This window comes from Sciurus vulgaris, assembly GCF_902686455.1.
Source record: "Sciurus vulgaris genome assembly, chromosome: 9".
NCBI classification, from domain to species: Eukaryota; Metazoa; Chordata; class Mammalia; order Rodentia; family Sciuridae; genus Sciurus; species Sciurus vulgaris.
In genome coordinates this window covers 16,647,644-16,672,281 of record NC_136469.1, presented here as the reverse complement: position 1 = coordinate 16,672,281, position 24,638 = coordinate 16,647,644, and positions in this window count along the sequence as shown.

Sequence of the window (24,638 nt, the reverse complement as noted above, 5' to 3'; positions counted from 1 at the left end):
TTCCTCAGTTGATCTTATAGACAAGAGACCCAGAGCTCTTCATAGAATCTGACTGAGCCCACGTGTATGGTAAAGAGTTTCAGAGTGCTCCAAAAAGAGAAATGGAAACCAAGGCATAAGTGGATTCAGATCTGGGCTCAAGAAATCCTACTCAGATAACACTATTAGTTTACAAGAACCCAGACTCAGGGAGAGAATTTAGAAAATTTTCAAAGGGTACACCCAAATAATATCCCACCCTTAGGCAAGAGGTTAAGGTGGTCTTACACTAGACCAAGCCAGTTCTAAGAGAGGTACTGAAATAATATGGTAGGCAATGTTTTGTTTGTTGTGAATTTTAGTTTGCATACATTTACCCTCTTTTGCATCCTGACAGACAACATGCAGTTCACATGTCTAAGGGGAAGCTATCCTCCCAGTCTCAGGTGTACAATTTTTAGTCTAAAGCTGAATCCGTCATGGATAATAGCCAATTCTGTAAAAGTAGTCTCCTCTTTCTCTTGCCGAATGTAAACAAGACCCTGGATGCTGTTGGCACTAGAAACTTGAAGGAAAACTATGAAGTTGATGATTTGAGAAATAGAGAAGAAAGTTGGAAAGAACATGGGTTTTAAATGATGAAGTTGAACTTCTGAACTAATCAATGGAAGCCAAAGTTAACTCTGGACTTTCATTTCCCTGTTTCCGACATGAGTCTGGTTTGGATAGTAAAACCTTGTACTAACTGATATCAGCATAGAGGGATTTGGAGAAGGGGATCATTAGGCACAGGAAACCAAGACGAGACTCAGTCTGCTATTTAGAATAAGGGTTTGGATTATAGTGACACATTTATGATAATGAAGAAATTAAATATGGTGTGTCATAAGACATTAAAATAATAGTAACTGATATTTATTGAGCATTTGTTTTGTGTCTTATTCTGTTGAACTCTTTCGATATTAAAATGTATCACATTACTCCCAATTTTTTGTATTATTTATTTTGTAATAGGACATGAATCTTACAACACTGGTTACTTTTGACATTTCCCCCAAAGTCTGGATTTTTCATAAGAGTAAACAGTATTTTCACATTGACCTCAGGGACTTGTGATGCAGATGGAGTGAAGGATCAGGCAAGCTTTGCAGAGAAATGAAATTTGGATGAATTCTAGAAAGAGCAGATCTCTGTTTTAACTTTTTAAATTTTCTGGTAGTAAATAAGGAAGAAAGAAGAAAGGAAGGAAGAAAAATCTTTCCCTTGTAACATTGTTAATTCAGGGGGTGGGAGAAAGAGAGAGAGAGAAAGAGAGAGAGAGAGAGAGAGAGAGAGAGAGAGAGAGAGAGAGAGAGAGAGAGAGAGAGAGAGGGAGGATAATAGGGGAAGAAGCCTTTTTTTTTTTTTTTTTTTTCAAATTTGCACAGCGATCCCCTACCTTTTCTTTAAACCTTATTTGTCTAGTTTTAAAATTAGGCCTTTGATTACTAAGTCAACTGGCAAAATGTGTCAGAATTATATCTAGGTCAGGACTCTCTGCTTTAAGACACCTGAATTACATGTCGTTTCCAAGGCTTCTCTTTAACTTTGCCTTATGATTATTTTCACCAAAGTCTGTTACGTAATTTGCTTTCCCCTTAATGAAGATGGCATGTGTCCAGTGTTTAATTAAGACCTATCTCCCGTTAAGTAAGGGTTGAACTGGGCACCTCCTGGCAGGATACTAACAGGGTTGAGAGGATGTGAAGGTTTTGGCTCAGAGCCAATCATCACAGCTGTTCTTACATGATCGCTGCTTTGAAAACATTAGTTTTCCCACCTGTAAACACCCTATTTTCTCTTTCTTTCTTTTTTGTGGTACTGGGGATTAAAGAACCCAGGTCTGCTCAATCACTGAGCTACACTGCTAATCCCTTATTCATTTATTTATTTATTTATTTATTTATTTATTTAGGCACTCGGGATTGAACCCACTCAGTGCTTAACCACTGAGCCACATCCCAGTTCCTTTTACTTTTTATTTTGAAACAGGGTGTCCCTAAATTGCTTAGGGTCTCTCTACATTGCTGAGGCTGCTCTTGAACTTGCTCATTCAACCTCAGCCTCTTGAACTGCTGGGATTATAGGCCTGCACCACCACACCCACTTTAAATACCCTACTTTTCTTGTAATATTTCCATAATAAAAGACCTTCTTTATCCTCTTTCACACCGAGATCCTTTCTTTTGGGGGAAATTCTTAACATAGACTGCAGCTGCTATTCACAGTTTTTTCTCATCTGTGATATCATGAAGTCAATCACCAGAAACCATCCGGCCTCAAGAGTCACAGGGAGAGTTGTATTTCACTGTTAGGAAGTTAAGGTAGAGAAGGTTCCAGAACAAAGCAACAACACACCAGTATATTTCATGAAATAGTTCATCTGAGAGAAATGTGTTAAATTCATGTTCCTTTAGGGCATTTTTTTTCCATTTTCTGCTGCAGATAAGGCACAAACTTCACAGTAGAATAGAAAAGCAAGTCTGTTACTGAATGTATGCTTCTTTTTTAAAAAAAGAGTTAGCACTTCTTCATACGTGAGAAAGAAAGTGTTCTTTATAACCGTGATGTGTTTCTACTGATCATATTTTAAATTCTCCACACTGGAAACATTAAAGGCAATGCCCATAGAACTGGATTCTATAGTCTTGGAGTGGAGGTATGGTAAAAAAAATTTAAATAAAGGTTTCTTTTGGAGTGGCATTTAGAGGGATTGAAAGAAAAACTGGGTATAAGTTTAACATCATACAACTAATTTAAATGTAACTTTTCATTTGGGTAAATGTAGTTTTATAATAGATGTAATATTTTAATGGAATTATTTTGATTTACATTTATGCAAAATGATTACACAAATTCTTAGCTCCAGGAAAATAAATAACCCTAAAATGCGTATGATTAAATTCTATGTTCTGGCCTTGCTAAGCTCACATCTATGATATGTCAAAGTGCTTGTGAGAGGAAGGCCGTGACAGAGGAATTGCAATTACAACACCAACACCCAAATTTCTCATTTGATCTATTACATCTCATACTGTCTTGGGTTATTCTAATGAGGCTTGATTAACTCTATCTCCTCTTCTGCCTTGACTGCCTTACTTGGGGTGTCAATTATCTTCTTGGCAAACTTTCAATTTTTACCTTTGTTTCCAATAATTTGAATGAGTATCTAATTATATTGGTCCTAATGTCTACTGATCTTTAAATGGGGAGTCAATACCCCTCCAGGTAGGGTCACTAGTAGCTGCCATGGCTGTGTCTGTCACAGCTCTGCATGTGTCCTGTTGAGGTACGTTATTTAAAATCATACAGAGGTCTAGAATCATCAATGATAAACAGTGAACTTGGAGAGGACACAAAATTTCTTTTTATTAAGTGTTCTACATGCCGAGCGTAATCTAAAATTTCAATTCCTGTTTATCAAATAAACAAGTATCCCAACTTTCTTCTCTTTTATAGTTGACTATCTGTACATAATTGCGCATTTAGAAATGTTAAAGAATATCTTTGTTGCTCTATTGGTTACCTGGAAACCTAAGCCCTAGAGAGGTTGACAGGGATGACTTCAAGTTGTAAAAAATGGCCCCATATACAGAAGCTCCCATGCTTGGTTTATTCATCCTCTGCTTTATCTTGAAATTCTTAACTGTTTTTGAACGATTTCATTCTTCACTAGGCTAACAAATTAAATAACCAATCTGCTGTTGAAATTTTGCAAAGTCGGTAAGAAATTGGATCTTAGGTGATTCTGAATATTGATTAGGGCAACTCAAATTCTCAGGATGAAGAGAAAGTTTCAATTAAAAATGCATTTAAGTGTTCATTAAACAGCAGGTGCTCTCCTGGATATTGGGAATGTGGTGCTCAAGTAGACAGCCATCCTTCCCTTATTAGGTCATAGAGACAAAATAATGACAAATTAATAAAGAAACTATATATAGTTTGACAAATGATAAGAATTGTAGAAAAAAGAGAAAGAATTACAAAAGGAATATAGGGGAGAGGAAAAGGAGAGACCAAGATGAAAAGAGGCAGGGAGAGACTGCCCGTCAGGCCAGAGATGGGATATAATTGTAACATCGATCTCACTCTCTGAAGAAATTATGTCTGCCTTAGAACAACTCTCTCCACTCACAGAGTCTTTAATATAAAAATAGATTGTTAATGTTGTATTCAGGTGAGAAAATGAGATTATTGAATTGTTTTGCTGAGAATTTATTTAAATTTATATTTGATTGAAAACTTAATCTGACCCAGAACAAATTCTGTACTGCAGTGCACATGGGTGCGGCGAGTGGACTGCATGACCAATGATAGCTCTGATTTCTGTAAGTTAGATTGGTTCTATCTCAAGGAAACACAACAGGAGGGATGATGGATTTTTGTTTTGGTATATAGATATATGACACCGTTGAGCATGTGAAGGTCATACATCCAAGATTATCAATTTCCTTGCCATTTGTCATTTTGAAAAATAATAACAGAACTTTATCCACATGGTGCAATGTATTCTATATTTCAAATGTCACATCTCTTAGGGGTACGTACTTTTAGTCACACAGATGTTCTACATACGCATATGTGTTGATTTATGTTTGAGTCATGTTTTGGGGACATGATGGAGCAATACCATTGCCATGTACAATATTCTATCCATTATGTCTTCTAATTCTCAAAGTGTCTTTACTATAATGAACTAAGAATCCTTGTGTTTAACCAATAAGGCAACAAAATATTCTTGAACATTCCTAAAAGGCATTGTTTATAGATAGTTAAATATAAAAGGAGCCATTTAAAGTGCACTTATTAAAAACTAATAAGAAAATTTTCTGCATCTTCCAAGTTCACTGTTAATTATTTGAACTAATTACAGATGAACTATAAATGGGATTTCACCCATACTTACAATTTATGAAAACAATATATTACCACCATAGTTTTAGAGCTCATCATCTAGACCCAGAGAAATGAACTAACTTTAATAAGTTAATGTAGTCAGTAGGTCAGTTGCTTACTCTGTGCCTCTTCAGAAGCTGAAACTGCTTTATTTTCATCATAAACTTAATTGTGTTTATGCAACCTTAGTACCCTTAATGCTTATAGAGAGAATTGAATTTAGTCAAAGTGTATATTACCAATCAGTGGCTGAATTGTGTAGTGTTAAAAATCCATTCGTATTACCAGCAATGTCATGAAAATAGTCATCTCTAAATAGCAACGTGTCCATCAGACACTAGCTTTAGACTGGATATTCTCCCATTGGTGTAGACTATTAGCCAGATGCAATCGCCACTGTGCACAACACAAGTCGTTTTCAGGTAGATTACATACCTTTATCTGTAATCAATTTCCTATAATTCTCCTGAATCATATTCCACTTTTTATTTTGCCTCATATTAAAACTAAAACACTCCACAATTTTTATTTTCAATCCTTCGCTTGTTTTTAATTTTTTGAGCATTTTTTCAATAGAATTTGAAACCAAGTAAATTAATTTGCATTTTATTTTCATGGACAACTTGTGCTGTTGTTAGCCAAGCAGCTTCTAAGATATCCTCTTCCTACCATCTGTTCCAGTAAACGAGCAGGGAGTTTTTAAAGACTAATGACGTACATGCATTAGTATCTCTTTAAGACAGTCTGTCACCTTGATGGGTACAGTGGTGCTAATAAATAGCTTTTGAAATTTAATTTGAAAATCTAAGAATATTCCTGGAAAAAATCTTCAAAACTGGAAGGAATACTTTTGACTTGAATTTAATTGCATACATCATTGCAAATTGTATTTTTAAAAATTACAATTTCCTTCAATTCCAGTTGGAGAATGTAGTAGACTAAAACTGGGACTATTTTCTGAGCTAGGTAGGAGTATTAATGCATTTGTGGCCATGAGTCATTTGCACAGTCTGAGTAACTGGTGCCAAACTCCTGATACCCTGTGAGTAGCACTTCAGTGGAGAAGATCAGAACACATGACCTAGGTTACTTCCACCGCTGTTTTCAAGTGTCTTCATAATCAAACTAATGGAAATGTTGAGTGATCTGCTTCCATTATGAACTGGGGTGCTTCTATTAAAAACCAGAAGCACCTAGTTAAGTAAGGAGAGTCAATACCATTCACTCTTTGATTTACAAAGTAAATTAAATTAATAAGGTTTCAAATTCATACTACTAGTAGTACCAATTTATACAGTTAGAGATATGAAAGTTCAAAAAACAATAACCTTTTTTCTATATTTTTAGTCTGTCTAAAATTTTAAGACTATGTTGGTGAGAAAGCAGGTAAGAGAAGTGAAAAAAAATGATAAATTGTTTGTAATGTGTAAAATTGTTGAAAATACAATTTTTCATACCACTTACATCTATCACTCTTATTTCAAAATTGACTTGGGAGTAGCTGTCCCAAGTGATGCTCTCATGGGAAACTGGCCTTTCCCAAAGTGCGGGCTGGAGAAATATAATTGCAGCTTTTGATCAAAAGACAGATGATGCAGAACAGTGTCGAGATAAATTGTGCATTTTCTTTTTCTGAAACTACTTTATTATCCTAAATACACATTTAAAAATTCATCAGACTGCTTCAAAACAAACAAGCAAAGAATTACAATAACAACAAAAGTAACAAAACCTCCAGGGTGAAAATATCTAGAACCCAATTCTTGATTAGAAGTCTGAGCATTTCTGTGCAATCTAATGCAGCGACTCTTCTCAACATATGCTCTTTCTTGAAGGCAGAAGATAATGGTGAACACAGCAGATATGTCTTCTCCCATTCATACTATATGTATCCCCCACGGTGGAAATGCATGCTCCAGGCAGTAGGAATAAGATACTTATAGATTTAGATATGAAAAAAAAAATATATATAGTACTATTTAAAAAACTGAAATAAAATCAATGATTTTTTACTGAATTATAGACTGGAAAGATATTAGTTTAAAAACAATTTTGGACAAGGAAGCAGGATCCATGCCAACTGAAGGAGACTAGGCTTTCTCCTTAAAGGAAGTGGAAGCCATTGAACAGTCACAGTGACCTGGTCAGACTTATCTCCAATGATGGACAATTGGACAGACATCAATGACATTCACTCTTCAAGGGGTCCCTGGAAAAGAGGCAGATTTGGGAAACAAGGACTTGAGATATTCAAATGTCACTCACATACGTTCAGATATTGATGTATTTGGAAGGCACTCACCAGTGCATGGCTAATAGCCAGTTGAACACATATCTTTAGCACTTGATTTGAGATGCCACTTTGAGTCTTTGTGAAAGGAAAAGGAGAATTAAACAGTAAGACAGAGTAAGGGAAGAAAAGAACAGAATGCTGTTGGAAAGGTGCTCGTGTCAAAAGAAAAAATATATATCTTCAGTGAATCTAAAGGCACTGAATTATTTTCCACACTCCAATTTCTTAGTAATTAGAGGAGCAGAAACCTATTGGTAATCACTCAAGGAGGAAAAGGTGACAATGAGTTTGTTTATTTCTTTGGAAAAGAGAAAGAGCCAACTGCAATGATGGGGTTGAGTTCATAGAATACTCCTTTAAGAGAACAAATGTTAATGTTTAAATCATGATGGGACTGTTCCAGGAGCAAGGAAAACTCGTTTCTCTTTCTCTTTCCCTCTTTTTTCTAAATGCAATGATCTTGAGGAAACTTGAAAAGATTGTAGATTTGGGGTATGGATGTGTCAGGAAAAATGTGACCTTTTGTGTGTGTGTGATCTTGGTTTTGTCTAGAAAAAAAGAGAAACCTGAATCGTACTCAAAAGATTTTATGAAAAAATGCCAACTAGATTCCTAACTTCAAGAACTGTAGGGAGAAGGTGCAGGAACTGTGTACCTTAGATTCTTGATGGAAGGACAATCTAAGCATCACAACTTCCTGCCTCTGACTTTCTGGAATACCCTTCACATATTATTTATATTGGTCCCAATCTCAATCTCTTCATCCTTGCTTGGGTAGTTTAGGAACATTATTCTGTTAAGTCAATCCTTGCCAGTTCAGCTTCTGTCTCTTTAGAAGGTAAGAACCTATTGATCCCAGACCTGGCTCTCCTCATTCTGCAAAGGGGTAGAAAGAGAGAAAACAGAAAGAAGAAGATTGGGGAAGGGTTGCCCTACTGTTTCTCAAGGTAGAATTTGGAATTTATGTCTCATGACATAAATGTGTGCTTCCTCAAACAACAAAAAATACCCTAGATAAGAAAATATAAAAAAGTTAAGTTTTAAGCATATTAACATGAAGAGTAAACACCTTTTGAAAAAGATCAGAAAGTTTTTCAATTTATTTTCTTCCTGAGGAGTTTGTTTGGTTTCTAATTTAGTTAAATAGGAAGCCTTGGCATAAATAGTCAAATACATGTAACCAATTTGGTTCAAAGCATCAAGATTTTTATAACAATACCTAAAAGCTTTAGTCCATCACCTACTAAAAATGCTTTGGAAATGTAAATTGAAAAGGACAACAACACAGAGCAGAACTGTGGGTATAATTCTTTTAAAAATTTTTTAAAGCTCTGCAAGACCGTAAGAAATTGAAGAATATGAAAGATGTTAAAAACTTGCTAAGGAATGGAACTTTGAGTGAGTTGATATCCTGATAGGGAATGAGGACCTGTTTATCATTATTAAGAGGCAGAGAGTAAATATTCTGGGCTTGGCAGGCCGTAAGTCTGTTGGAAGCACTGTTTCACTATGGTGGCCTGCGAGCTGGCACACAAACAGAATGGGAGGAGATCTGCCCAAAGGGGCTTCATCTATGAAACAGGCTGAAGGGTAGATTTGACTCACAGGCCGTAGATTGTGACTTCTATGCTAGATGTAGAAAAAATATAAATGATGGATATTCTACATGAATAACAGTCACATATAGCAACATTTTTCACTGGTGTATGTCAGCATCACAATTCTGTCCTGGGAACACTAACTCTGGTACTCCAATATGAGACAAGTGATAAAAAGGACTTAATGTACACTTTGCTGTTTATTTCCACTCAGGCCAATTTTTATTCTTTTTTTCAGATTTTTAAAAAATACTTTCTGTTGTACATGAACACAACACCTTTATACTATTTATTTATTTTTTAATTTGGTGCTGAGAATGGAACTCAGGGACTTGCGCATGCTAGACAAGTGCTCTACCACTGAGCCACAACCCCAACCCAGATATTTCTTCACTATATGTAAGAATTAGGATTTCAATTTTATTGGAAGAAAGTAAAACAACTGATGGTCCTCTCTTGATTGCCAGTTTTTAGAAATCTGGGTAGCTAATTACTCAAGAAAAATGATTAAACTCTTACTGTGAACTAATAGACAACAGTATTAAGGACTTACAAAAAGTAAGGAAGAAGCCTCAATCTCAAATGCTCACAGATAAATTTTTTCTATATGAAATGAGAAGATTTAAAGTAATGTACACGATGTTATAGAAATTCTGAAGAAGATATTAATTCAAACTAGCAAGGAATTTGCAGAATATTAATTTTCAGATAACTACATCTTTCAGATAATTGCTTATAAAAGCACAATTTCTTAATTATCAGAATAAAATGACCCACTGAAGCAAAGTGCTAATGTTTTCATATTTTCTTTATTTTCTCTAACTACTTCTGGTCATACTATCACAAAATCCAATATTTTCTCATTAAAAGTTTCAAGGACCATGGAAAAAATATATAGTCCAAAAATTCCATAGCTCACTACCTGTGAATACACTGGGCCATGCTTTAGATTAATGTAAATGATTCTGGTGCTTTATTTTGTGAAGTATCTTGTGATTCTTTATGCACAGGGCTGTGTATCCCACCATGTCTTTCCAGATTGGAGTATCTCAGTCTTTTCTTGCTAAGCTAAAAAAAAAAAAATGTGAGCCAAATACCTGGGTTGCCAGAGATGTAGCTTCTAGTACTTCACATTTCAGTCCACAATACAGAAATCTTCTGGAGGGGATAATTCTGATATTTTTCACTACCCGTGCCCAGAACTACTAAACTACTGAAAAACAGAACTCTTTCCAACTCTAAGTATCCACCCATAAGTGTTTGGCTGTGTTTTTCTTTAAAGCTCCAAATTATAATTTGGATCTTAAATGTCCCCCCAAAATCTATAGGCTGAACACTTGGTGGCCAATCTGTGGCACTGTTGGGAGGTGGTAGAAGTTTTAGGAGGTAGGGCCTAGTGAAAGGAAAGTAGGTCATTAGAAGCATGCTTTTGAAATGGGACATTGGGATCTCAGCCCCTTCATCTCTCTCTCTTTGCTTCCTGACTCCATCAAGTAAACTGCCTTCTCTGTTATGAACTCAGTGCCACGATGTTCTGTGCTACCACAGGCCCAAAGCAAAAGGGTCAAGGGACCATATATTGCAATCGTGAGCCAAAATAAGCCTTTCCTCCTTTTGAGTTGATTTTCTCAGGTGTTTTGTTACAGCAATGAAAAACTGACTAATTCATTCCATAAAATAAATGCTTTAATTATATATTCTTTTTTTCTACTAACAAATATACCCAGAGTTATTGTTCTTAAGTGACTACAGCTATCTTTTTCTCAAGGTGTTCTATTTTACTTCTCTTCTTTAAAAAAAAAAAAAAAAAAAGATGATCTCAAAAAGTTAACTGACACCTTCTTTGATGAATACAAAACCCAATAAGCAGCATCAAATATAAATAAACTCTCACATGCACAAGGCATTTATGGTATGGCACACAGCTATGTGAATATTTAGCATTCATTTGACAAGAAATGCTATAAATGTGTGAGTGTTGTTTTGTCTTTATTATGAGACTCTAATGCTGCACAAATCACTTCCCCCACATCAGAAAGTCTAGCCACTTTTGACTGTAGTCCAACACAATACTTGTCCTTGTGACAAAAGTGAGTTGTCAACTTCCCACTGTGGGACACTCAAAATAATTAACTTGTAAATATGCTGTAATGGATGCTGGCAACTGAGTAATGTTATCATAGTGAAAATACTGAAGTCCAAGTCCAATACTCAAGTTTTACGGTAAAAACATTTTCCTGTGCAGAAAGCAGTCTTCAGGTATCCTTCAAAGGAGGTTGGAATAGGGATCAGGGTTTTACACTAAGTACTGCTTCCTTCAGAGAAAGGAATAACCCATACTAATCCAAAACTGAAGAAAATAGAAGAGATGGTGAAACCAGTACAGAAATATAGCATAAATCCATGTGAGCATAGCTAAAGCATGACGTGTTTCTACTTAATAGCACTTGAGTTCAAGGTATTTACCAACTTCTTATTAAATATACATTGTGAGTTTGGCACTATCCAAAAGACCGTGGTATGATAATTATTTCATTCTGGCTTTAGAGATGTTTAAAGCCAAAAAGGAGCGGGGTGGAATTAGGGTGGGAAGGAAATTCCAGCATAGACTATGGAATTTTTAGGGATCCTGTAAGCACAGGAAGTAAAGGAAAAACTTGTTCTTAGCTTTTCCTTCAATTAGATAGGACACTTCTCCTCAACTAAAATGAGAAGGAAAAATATTAAAATGTTGACCCAGAATTCTACTCTTGCAAATGTCTCAAGAAAGAAATGGTTGACCAAGAAAGTACTTCTTTTCTAACGTGTGACCTAAAATGATCAAATTAAAGTGAAACTCGGTCTTCTGTCTCTTGATGGTGGAGGACACTTTCTCTTCGGTGTTGAAAAAAATTGATGTCTGTTTCTCAGAGTTCTGCTTTTCAGAAGCAAGAGAATAAGGGAGGAGATGCAGAGAAGCCGGGGGCTTGCACAGGCAGAGGGAGCCAAGTGATGCCCCAGCTCAGAAAGGCAGGAAACATATCCAACCTTCTTCCATCGTTTTGTGCTGTTCAGGTTCTCAGTGGATTCCATGTTGCCCCCTCCCCTTGGAAAGAGCCTCTTTATTCAGTCCACCAACTGGAACGTTAATCTCATTCAGCAATGCTCTCACAGATGCCCTCAGAAATAATGTTTTACCAGATATCTGGGCATCCCCTGGTCCAGCCAAGACTCACAAAATTAGCCATCACAAAGTGTCCACAGGAAGTCTTCACATGTCATGAGAACAGGTGCCTGAAGTCAAAGCTGGCATGCAGTGGCTACAGTGACCAGAGCTAGAGACCCAGTCCACACCACTGTCTTCCTTCACTTTAACTCTAAATGTTTCAGTCCCACGAACCCAGGTAGTCACTTTATCATTATTTATTTATTTAGGTAGTAGGGATTGAACCTAGGGGCACTTTACCACTGAGCTACATCCCCATCCCCTTTTTAATTTTATATTATTTTTTTTCTTTTGAGACAGAAGCTCACTAAGTTGCTGAGGGTCCCACACAATTGGCTGAGGCTGACCTGGAAACTTGCATTCCTCCTACCTCAGCCTCCCGAGCCACTGGGATTGCAGGCATGCACCACTGTGCTCAGCTGAATTTGTCTTTTAAACTAGAGGTAAGACAATGCTTTTAAACTGATATTCGGAATGATCAGGAAAAAAAAAAAAAAAAAGCCCTTAAAGATACTCTGAAATTATTTCTGTCAAAATGTGTCCAATTTTTTCCATTCATTATTTTTATCAGACTATCTCATATGTACATAGGCCTGGTTATGGGATTGCAGACTGGCACTCTCAGGGAGCATTCACAGTAGAATCTGCTTCTCTATTTCAGTTCTTATCATGGTACCCTTTTTCCCCCACCTTGAAGTGTTACTTCTGTTGGTCACTGTCAGAGGCAATCTGCCTAACGAGGTGGACTAGCAATCTAATCTGGTTTGACAAATGAAGAGGCACATAATTGGCTATGTAGTTCTAGGGCAGAACTGTTACCAATTTTAAGCGATTTCTGTTCTCAGAACAGCATGATACAGAGCACGGGCAATTACAGTTACTGTGGGGGCCCACTGATATTTCTGAAATCTTCTAGTGGATTATGAAAATTAACAGAAACTTTTGGTATCTGGTATTTTGTTTGTCTATGATGCTTATCTGAGTTTAGCTTCTTTGACGGAAAATGGTCCTCTCCATAAAATCATCATTTTGTGGAAATAATTTATCCTTAAGCATAACTTGACTCTGTAATTTTCTTTTATGTACAAAAGCCTTTGACTTTAGAGTTTCTCGGAGTCCCTTGCTGAATGACCTGCTAGGTGGGAATGCATACTTCTTTGATCTCAGCTTCTGCTGTCTCTATTTTCCTCATGACACAGTGAAACTTTCAAAAACTGCCAATGTTATCCTTGAGATTTTTCTGTTGTTCACACACTTTTGTACTCACTCTTGTATACCAGAAAACTGAACCTTCTGAGTTTTGGAAGAAACTGAAATTGCATCTCCAAAAGCTGAAAACACTCTAGGACACATACAGAGTTGTGTCCAAATGGCTTTCTGGCCTGCATCTCAGGGAACTGATGAAATTTGACCCCAATTTGGAAATGTCCATTTTAGCTAAAGGTTGTGCTATACTACTGTTTATTTCTAGCCTTGTGTTCTGCCAATATATCACACATATCTTTCCTACTTCTCAGAAAATTGGCACGTTCTCCACTCTACTTATTTTAGTAGGTTTTGTATGATTTGGCAGACAGTAAGGCACAAATGAGACAGCTCCCAATGTGCCCATGTACTCCATGTGCTTACAATTAAACTACACTCTTCAGCAGAGGCAGATTAGAAGAAAACCACTTTAAAAACGGGTTCTGGATAACTCTGAAGAGGTAACACCTAGAACATACCGAAGAAATTAATTGTGTCTCCAAATATGGAATATTACAGCAGGATATAATAAATTTCCATAACCATGTAGCATTCTTAATGTGGTAATGATCAGATAATTTGAAACACATGAAGGGAATGTGAATGCTAATAATAATAACAACAATAAGAGTAAGGTGTATTAACACACATCCAGGTTTCACCAGGCAGGGTGGTAATTGCATTGCATACATTTCACTGTAATCCATTCAACAAACCCTGAGGATTTGGAATCATTATTCACTTTTTAAGGTTGAGGAGTTTGAGACTCATGTAAACCACATACCTGGTAAGAGAAAGGACCAGGACTCAAGTCCAGTTTTGTTTATCTTTAAAACTTAGGCTTTACAAGTGCAATGCCAGCCTCAAAGTATCCATTGAACATTTCCGGTCTGACAATATATGATAGGCAAGAAATAAGTGCATCATGGAAAACACACTGTGACATGTTATAAAAGACTGGTGGGAATATTGAACCCAAAAGAAGATAATGTCCATTTTCTGTACATATATGGTAAAAACAAGGAATCAATTCAAAGATGAAAAAGAACCACTGAAAACAAATTTTCCTTTTCTCTCTAAACAATAGAGTCAGAGAATTTGCCATGTATAAGATTGTTTCTTTTTTTATCCCTTATTATTATTTTTAACCAAAAAAAAATTAGCTATAAAAAGTATTTTCTCCCATGGCCCAACGATGATAAAGATTTTAATGTCATTTTTTAATAACAAAACAATTCCAGTGACTCAAAATTATCTCTGGGGTTTTATCTGAAAATATTTAACTGGTAGATGTATTGTATTCTGAGCATGAATTCAGTTGGTGCTTCTATCAAAGGGCTTCAAAATAAAATTAGCTCCCATTCGTGTATAGCAGAGCTTAATCAGCCTGACAAGTTAAGGAAGACTTTCCTCACAGACAAAGGTTATTTTGACAAAGCCAAATTAAGGTCCAAGTAGGTCTTGATACATAGAAAGAAAGCTCAGTCCCCAGTGAGTCTGGTGATAATTAACATCTGACTTAAGGAACCATCGGGAATGACTTGGAATGCTTTAATTGGTCCACCTTACTCGCCTGCAGGCTTTTTTGTTGTGGGAATGATTTAAGTCTCTTCTTGCTTTCAGCTAAATCTCAGCATGTCTCACATTTCTGAAGCCACCTTTATCATTTGAGGCCCTAAGGAAAAAAATGAATTGTAATTCAGCTTTCATCTTACTTCATAGACAACCATAAGTGTTTCTATAGCATTAAAGACAGAACTGATTAAGAAGGCAGGAATCCATCATGAGGCAAAGGAAAATAAGTACAAATGCATCTTTAGGGGTCCATTAATACACATGACCTACTTCTTTCATGGAAAATGTATCAGACGAATTTATTTTTTAATATAAAAAAGTGATCACAAAATCACTGGGGAGGCAAAGTGAAACACATCGAATCAGTATAAAACCATACATTTACTTTCACATATCAATATTTATCATTCTCCTAGGAAAATGGGATAGAAAATTACTGAATGCTAACTGTATCACTTATATATGTTTATTATTACCTACTTTGAATAAAACCCATAAGAGGATGGTTATGAAAAATAATGACATCCATTAAAAATGCAGACCTAATTGAAGGCATTATCAAACATGGTAATACTTGCAATGCTTACAGCTGGACCACCATGAAATAGAAATAAATATGCAGATGGTCCAAACCAGTCTGCCAGTCAATGATCTATTAAGGCACATTTCCCCAGCTGTCAAAATTTTTTCTATTTATTTTGAGCAATCATCTTTGCTAAATAGCAGACAGGAAAATTAATGTGTTTATTTTTAAAACTATATTTTTATAAATTTGAAAAGTCAGTCTATGCAATAGTTTTTGATGGGATGTCATTCTTTAAGAAGTCTTTGTAATGATTTGTTGGGTCTTTCACCTATTTTATTATTAATCATACTAATTTCGGAGAGTATGTGTATATGTATTTCACTTATGTATATATTTTATTTTCTCATATATGTATATATCGATTTTTCATGCAAAGTCCTTTCACGTAAACACTAAGTCACTAAGTTATTAATTTGGTTTTGAACTAAGTTATAGATAACATATGTACAAAGAAAATTTCTAAATGTTAGAAAAAGAAAAAAAAGAAGAGTAATATATTTTTGTTTTTCCTATTTTACACACACACACACACACACAACTTTAAAAGGATTTCCCTTACTTCTGTATGCAGAGACAGAGTGCCAAGATAAGTAGAAAATGAAGTCCTGCTGTCTCTAAGACTACTTGAATCTCCAATTCTGAACGAATTATCTGAGTGTTGCCACTGAGCACAAAGAAAAATCCTTGTCAGTCTGGTACTTAATTGGAAGTACTTCATTCTATTTGTAATCTCTAGAGAAAAGGCCTCTCAAACAGTAGGCCTGTAACATTTATAATTAAAATACTGTACTTCAAGCCTCGATGTCATTTATACTGGGCAGAACTTTTCTTGGAGGTGGGCAGCAGTGCTGAGTATAAGCCCAGGATCTCATGCATGCTAGGCCACTACTGTACCACTGAGAGACACATCCCAATTCTGTTAATTTTCATTTAAATACATGGTAATAACATGAAATGCATGCAACAAAATTTATGAGATTAATTTGAGCTTATGTTTTAGGGACACTTTTGTCTTAACCTCTTATTATTCCTTGGCAGTTTGTTTTATTTTTATGTAGGGAGGAATAATCATTTGTTGTATTATATTTATGAGTATGGTATAGTGATATTCCATCCAAATGTCATTATTTTGCTACTGGTATAAGCTGAACTGGTAACTTGAGTTGTGGGACTATGTTCTGAAGTTGTCCCTAAACTAGTTTTACCTTTGAAATAATCAAGTGGCAGGATGCAGGTTAAAAAATAAAATAAAATAAATTTTAAAAGTACTGAAAACCAGAAAAGAAGGTGGTATATAAATGCATAAAGACATTTCTGCCAGAAAAGTACAGAACAACCAGGTAGATGAAAGGACCAACGTGGCGCATGACCTGCCACTGTCACTTGTAAGTTGATAATAGAACTCTCATAATTTAAAAGGTAACATTGGATCTGTCAGGGGACATGGGGGCCTTTCCAACAAGGCTTCTATGAAGCCCAGGAGTTGCTGGAGGCCATGCTGAGTAGAGATCCTGATGTGGGGATGACATCAAGCCGCAGCTCGAAGATGTTATCTGGGCCAGACAGAGACATGGAGAAATGACCTTGCTGGTTGTCGGACAGTGTATTCATGTCACCTGGAGAACAGCTGTCTCTGGTAGCATCCCACTGCTTCTACGACAATCACAAAAAAAACCTGTATTAGGGTTATCCCTTTTTGTGATCATATATATTACATATGTATAATCCCTTTTATGATCATATATTTGAATATACATATAATATATATATGATTATAAAAATGGATTTATTAGACTAATAAGGGGATTTATTATTAGGTTGGCTTGCACAACCAGGATCCGCATAGTCTCACAATGGCTGTCTGCAGGCTGGGGAGCTGGAGGAACCAGTGACTGGGCAGTCCAACATGCAGAAGCCTCAGAACAAGAGAGACCAGTGATGCTACCCAGCCCGGGTCCAAAGGCTTCCGGGAGCCCTTTCTCCTGGATAATCGCTAGCGGTCTGCTTTGGAGGGGTGAGGAGCTGGAGTCTGATGTCCTCAGGCAATCACAGCAGCAATCAAGAACCAGTTCAAGTCAGGCAGGTGCAGTGGCATCCCCTGCAATCCCAGGGGCTCCGGAGGCTGAGGCAGCAGGATTGAGAGTCCAAAGCCAGCCTCAGCAAAAGCAAGGTGCTAAGTAACTCAGTAAGACCCTGTCTCTAAATAAAATGCAAAATAGGACTGCAGCTGTGACTCAGTGGTCCAGTGCCCCTGAATTCATTCCAGGTTACTGCCACCTCAACCAAAAAAATGGACCCATTGAAGAAGAATTGAGCTTGCCTATGCTACTGCTTCCTTGTTCTTCAGACTTTATTTCAGCCAAGCTTCCAGCCTATTGGATGGTACTGCCCTTGCTTAGGGAGTGTCTTCCCTTTTGCTCCCGTTGATCCCCCATCCAGTCATTCCTAGAAACCCTCTCATTGACACACCCAGAAGACTATTAATCTTATGCATCTCTGAATCTTATCAAGTTGATAATTCAAATTAACCATTACAACACCTGATCTCTCTTCCTTGTGGTCTTCCAATATCTTGTCTATTATCGTGTTTCTGTAGTGACCAAATAGGCTGCTGGATATCTAAATGGAATCGAAAGAAGAGATGAAAGCTTCCCACAGTGTAGTGGAATCTACCTCAATTCCCAATATTAAGAGAAAAAAAACCCACAAATTTTATAAACCAAGAGAAAAATGACATATTTTAAAAGAACGCAATGTAAAGAAACATCATGTTTTCCAATGACAAGGAATTTTAATAGACATTAAAATTATTTATGTAGTAATCGCAATATTAGCACATGTAGACACTAAAATTACTACTATAGTCATTCCATTTTCACAGATTTTATTCTTAAATAAAAGGAGGAGAATATTTCAAATGGGAAAATAGCATTAATATGCAGAAAGAGAGAAGAATTTAAGATTAAAAAAAAAAAAACACCCCTTTCAATCATTTGTAGCACATGGTAGCAACTCAAGAAGTATTTGTTGAATTGATTTCATTGAATGTGAAAAAGGATTTCTGAATTAAAAAAAGGACATATTATAGGTTGAGTTATTCAGACATGCATGCAAACAATACAGCACCAAATAAAGTTTAGAAGGTTCCTACGCAACTAAAAATTAATGATAACAAATTAAAAAATAGATATACAAAATAAAAATAAGCATAAAAGAGAGGTGAGATATTAAATTTTTTTTTTAATGTTACAAAACAAATCCTGGATGGGATATGGAAGTAAGCAATATTGAAGAAATAAGAGAAAGAATTTGAAGAAAAAAAATTTTAATGAAAGCATTCACCACATACTTGGATAGACTGATAATGACAATGATAATAAATGCCATCAAACTAATAATAACTATTAACATCCAAAGTGCTTTATGTTCATAAACTCATTTAATGTTCACAACTTATTAACCCTGTTGAACTCTATTAAAGGAATACTGTTATCAGCATTTAGCAGAGGAAGAAACTGAAATGCAGTAGGATGGTTGGAGCCTAGATTCAAATAGTCAAATCCAGTCAGCCGTTCCCTGAGCCCTTCACCCTGACCACCTCTATCCCACATCCTGCTGTGAAGCACACCCGCATCTTAGTACAGCAACTGCAACTGGAGAGTAGTAAAAAGTCCTCTGTAGGAATCCTTGCAGAATTCAAAACAAACACGACACTGCAAAAAACATCTTGGTGTCTAATAAGAATAAACATGAAAGGTACTTCTGAGCAAAATGAGTGCTACAAATTGTGGATCCATTTCCACAGAATTTTTAGTAAAACAGATTATAATTCAAAATATTGTATCTAGCCATGGAAATTCTCATAAATTTACTTCTTGGAATAAAGAAATAATTCAAATACATATTGGAACAAATGGTGAAATATGTACTTCATTTTTTTTTACGTATCAGTGTAAACATAACCTTAAATGTAAATAAATATGTTACTCAATCATTTGGAAGCCTTGATAAAAGAACTAGTGATTAACAGAAAACAAACAAACAAAAATAAAGAAAACCAGTCACAAATTTCTAATTCACTATGTTTTATAATAATGTCAATGACAGACATTAAGTAATTAATTCACTCATTGATTAGATGGTATTTTCTGGGAGAAAACTTGAGTGTTGGAACTTACAGATTCAACACTGAACAAAACATGTGCGTGCAGGGTCTACTGTGACTTGCTTTTTATTGACAAGTGTGGACAATAAAAAAATATATATATATCAAGTTGTGATGAATACCATGAGGAAGAATAGATAAGGGAAGAGAGGCTAAGGGTAGGAGACAAGCGGATCCTTGAGAGATGAAGTGGTAGAGTGAAGCTCTCGGGAGGAAGACAATCCCAGGCGAGCAAACACAGGAACCCTAGGTTGGAGAGTACATGGCTCTTTTCTCTTTTTAGTACTGGGGATTGAACCCAAGGACCCATTATCACTGAGTCACATCCTCACTCCTTTTCTTTTTTTTTTTTTTTTTTTTTTTTTTTTTTATTTTGAGACAGGATTTGTTAAGTTTCTTAGCCTCCAAGTTGCTGAGGCTGGCTTTGAACTAGCAATCCCCCTGCCTCCGCTTCCCAAGCTGCTGGACTTACAGGCATGCACCACTGTCTGGCTTGCCTGACTCTTTTCAGTGAGTGAAGGAGGTGAACTAGGACATGAGATCAGAGAAATAATTAGATTATTTAAACCCAGAATTGGCCAACTCCAAGGGTAGGGCAAATTACACTCAACACATTATTTTGTAATAAAAATTTTACAGGCACACAGGCCTATTCATTTACTCATTTGCCCACGGCTGCCTGTACCCTGCAACAGCAGAGCAAAGTAATTGCACATAATGCGTAAACCCACAGAGCTGGAGGTATTCACTTACTGGCCTTTTACAAGGAAAGATTATAGGATCTGGTTGAAGACATTGTTAAGTTTTGTATTTTAATGTCAATGAGAAGAAAAGTCATGGAAAGTTTCTGTGTTAAGAAATGATGCTATATGACTTTATAGTAGAGATTTTCTTACTGATATTTAGCAAACAAACATTATTGAGGCAAGGGTATGAGAAAGGGAATACGCTGTGGGTTGTTTTTATAATCCAAATAAAAGTTACTCATGGTTTACACCTAGGAGGTTGACTTGGCATATCTGAGAGGTGTTTATACATACTTGAGAGGAAAGTGTTGAAAGATTGTGATGACTAATTAACTGTATGTTGATTAAAAGATAGGAATCAAGAATACCTGAAAAGGTTTTTTCCTGAGTCACTGGTAGAACAGTGATTCCATTTACTGAGGTGAAGAAGAAATGGGAAAAAAAAATAGATTTTATAATAAAAGTTTCAAAGAAATCTACATCTGAGACTGGAAATTAGTAAGAGTAGAAGTAAATATTGTTTCCAATATTGACATCGACTAGTAGGTTATATTTTTTACACATAAAAATCACTATAGGGTCCAAAGTACAAAATAAACATTGATTCCATAGTGATAAAAACAAATGATTTAACTAAATAAATAGTAGAAGATAAACACTTTTTGAAGAATTGGAAATAATTTATGTTGATAAATTCCTGTCTGAGAGATAGAGATTAATTTCCATGCATGCCTCCTTGAGACTAGACATACTTCAACTTGTTTTTAAAGAATGTTCTAGGGAGAGGGGTGAAAATAATTAGGTTTACTGAAGAAATATGTAAACACTAACAAAATGATCAGGTTTAACATGTTCATAGTTAGTATTGTGGATAGGAACTGAAAACCTCAGCTCTATGTTATTCATCCAAAAAATCATAATTCTGGTTCACCAATAAGAAAAAAAAATCAGACAAAACCAAATTGAGATACATTTACAAAATGTCTCACCAAAGCTCCACAAAAGTGTCAAAGTCACGATTAACCAGAAACTAATATACCAGGTGCAACAAAGGAGACATGATAAAGAAAAGCAACGTGAAATCCTGAAGGGAATTCTGAAACAGAAGGACATTAGTGAAAAAAAAAACCAGAATCAAGTGAAATGTGGAGCTAATACTAATGTATCAATTTGTGTTCTTGATTGTGGAAAACATAGTTTTGTAAAGTAAGATGCTAACAATAGGGAAAACAGGATGGGGAGGGGGAGGGGAACTTTGTACTACCTTTCATGCTAAAATTATTCCTACTTGAAAAGTTTATTTAAAATGTATGAGCCCAAAAAAATCACTACAAGTAAAAATACCTTGTACTTTTTCCAAATAGCTAGCAAAAAAAAAAAAAAAAAAAAAAAATTTAAAAATGTCTAATCATGTTGAATAAGAAAAAAAATAAAATACTAAATAACAAATGAAAATAAACGACATTAAAAAAATAAAACTACAAGCCAGGTGTAGTGGTGCACTCCTGTAATTCCAGGGGCTCAGGAGGCTGAGGCAGGAGAATGGCTGGTTCAAAACCAACCTCAGCAAATTACCAAGGCTGTAAGCAACCTAGAAGAACCTGTGTTAAAATTGACTAAAATAATAATAATTCTTTATAAAAAGGGACTTGAGATGTGTTTCAGTATTAAGCACCATTGGGTTCTATCCCTGGTACCAAATAAATAAATATATAATAAAACCACATTACTTAATTGGATTAGTATTATTATATCCATTAATCTTCTAAGAAGTAGAACTTGCAAAGAAGATAATTTTTCATGTGAATATATGTTGGAATATTAAAATATATTAAATGAAACAAAATTAAAAATGAAGAGACAACTTTAAACATGACTTTCTTATGTTAAAAGCAAAACTGAGACCAGCTAGATTTTCTTGTTACTTAAACAAGAAAAAGTTTCTCGTACCAGGCAACATTCCATACTGAAGATGGTTCAGAGTGCCCTCACATATGATTATGGCAAGCTGCTTTTATAACCAGAGAGGCCAGCAGATGGTGCGCAGAGAAGATCTGATTGCCAGCTTCCTGTTTGCTTATTTGGCCATAATGTTTTAGCCTTGAGCCTGGGATTGGCTGCTGTTATAGGCTGGGGCTCAGCTATTCACTTACAAGGGTGTACTCTTAGACACTTAGGGTGCAACCTACTCGCACCTCAAGCTGGGTTGTAGTTCTCTATACACAGAGACCACTTTGGGCCACATTTGTCATTCAAGTGTGAAGGCTGCATTAGGTAAAATATATCTCAGTGCCACCACTTCCCCTGTCAGTCATCCTCTCACCTTTGACATTGATCAAAATCATGGGCATAAGCAGTAGCACCAATCCGGATGCCTTGTCCTGGTATAGAATTTAGAGTGCTATGATGTCCAGTTAGTGAGGTGATTCCTGAACTTCCTGGTTTTGTTATTCCAATTAGAACCAGATCATTCAACGTGCAACAACTGCTGAATATGGGTATTTAAACGTCGAGGACCACACGATACAGTTCCAAGAGAGGAGGAAAACAGACTAAAACATTTAAGAAAAGGCCATGCCAACCAAATTAACCACAACCAAATAGTTCAGGATTCAGGCATTAGAACCTTTAAAAGATCATCTGAGTTCCATTGGCCATAGTCAATGATGAGGAACTGTGACATGCTTCCAAGTGATTGGACCAAGAGAGATATTCAACTTCTCAGATAGTTTGGAAACACAATTCTTAGTGATCTGATGACCCATTAAAAGACACATAAGAATTGGGAAATCTTAGAACACAGGCTTGCCATCCACCATTGAGGATGTCCAAAACCAAATTCTAAGTGTCCCAGTGAACATATCGGTATTCCTTTCCCTTGAGAAATGTACTTAATGGGTTTGATGGCAAGTATCTAGAGAAAAAACAGCACCAGCCACCTTTTAAATTAATCTCTCACTAGTAAAGTCAGATGAAAGCTAAGAGGAGCATTTAGTTTCACTTAGCATTATGCACAAACATCCAACTTGAGTAAAAAGTAGATCAAGAGCAACATAAAGCTCCATTAAGTGTTTTTGCTGCGTACAAATGTTCCCATTTGAACCCCTGAAAGGACTGATTAGCTACAGAATCTAGAATCTTTTCGATTTTCAGATTCACTTTAATTCCATGCAACCAAACCTCTAATAGTTCCGAGGATGACTCACCAAGAGCCCAATTGGAACCTTTCCTCATTGGAAACTAATTCAGTCTCATCTTCTTCAAAATGGGCACTAAATTCAAGAATTGAGCACTGATCTCTGATTAAGGGAAATATTCTGAGGGTCTTTCAGGGAAAACTACTCAGAAGACAGGAGTGAGCTAAACCAAATAGCAAGACCCAAAACAGTGAAAAGACAGAACACAACAGGCACATTCATTCTTCTCAGACCAAAATCAAGCCAGTGAAAGTCAGAAAGAAGCATCACTTCGAGCCTGGAGCAGGAGTGAGGTTCTCCTGCTCACCCATAACTCTGTGTAGCTCCTGAACAAGGCCACTAAAGAGATTTTCTCCCAGGTGAACTCTATTGCACCTCGTAAAGTTGCACAACCACATCTACTTGATCTCACTAGATTGAACCCAGTGACAATATATGTGCAATCACTTATACCTACATAGATAGTTCCCAGGTTTTGAATGGTTCCTGGAAGCATGATAATCTCATACGGGTATCATGTGGATATGCTTTATACACATTGTAGCCGTGAGGCTACAATTGGAAAAGTTGGAGCTTTACTTCTAATGAGTTTAGGAAAACTAAATATAGTGATGTTTAAATATAAAGAATACTATGCCTTCCTTCCTTTAAGTTCTCATTGGGAACACAGAGACAGCTTATCACTAATGGAAGTTTCTTGTCTATTTAGCACTGGTCTGCTAACCCAATAATAATGCTAGTTTCTTGGGAATGCATAAGCGTTAGCCAAAGTCATTCACAGATTTCGGTCCCTTGTATTTTCCTGGGGAAAGGTAAGCATGGCAGGTAAAAAGACTGGAGGAGAAATAAGGCCTTCATGTTTGCACAGAGGTCTGGGTCTGAGATCTGGGGCTAGCCATCCACATCCGACACTGCCATCTGCTTCTCGGGGAAGAGCTTCCCTGGTTGTTTGACCTAAGTCCTCCGGGTGTACAGCTCTAGGAGTCAGGAAGGACCTCTAAATTGTGAGATGTGGGTCAAAGGTTTGAGGCTCTGAAGCTTTGCTGCATTGAAGGAGGCGAGAAGGATGTGATAGGGTCCCTTCCAGGGAGGTTCAAGGGCCATCTTTCCCTGA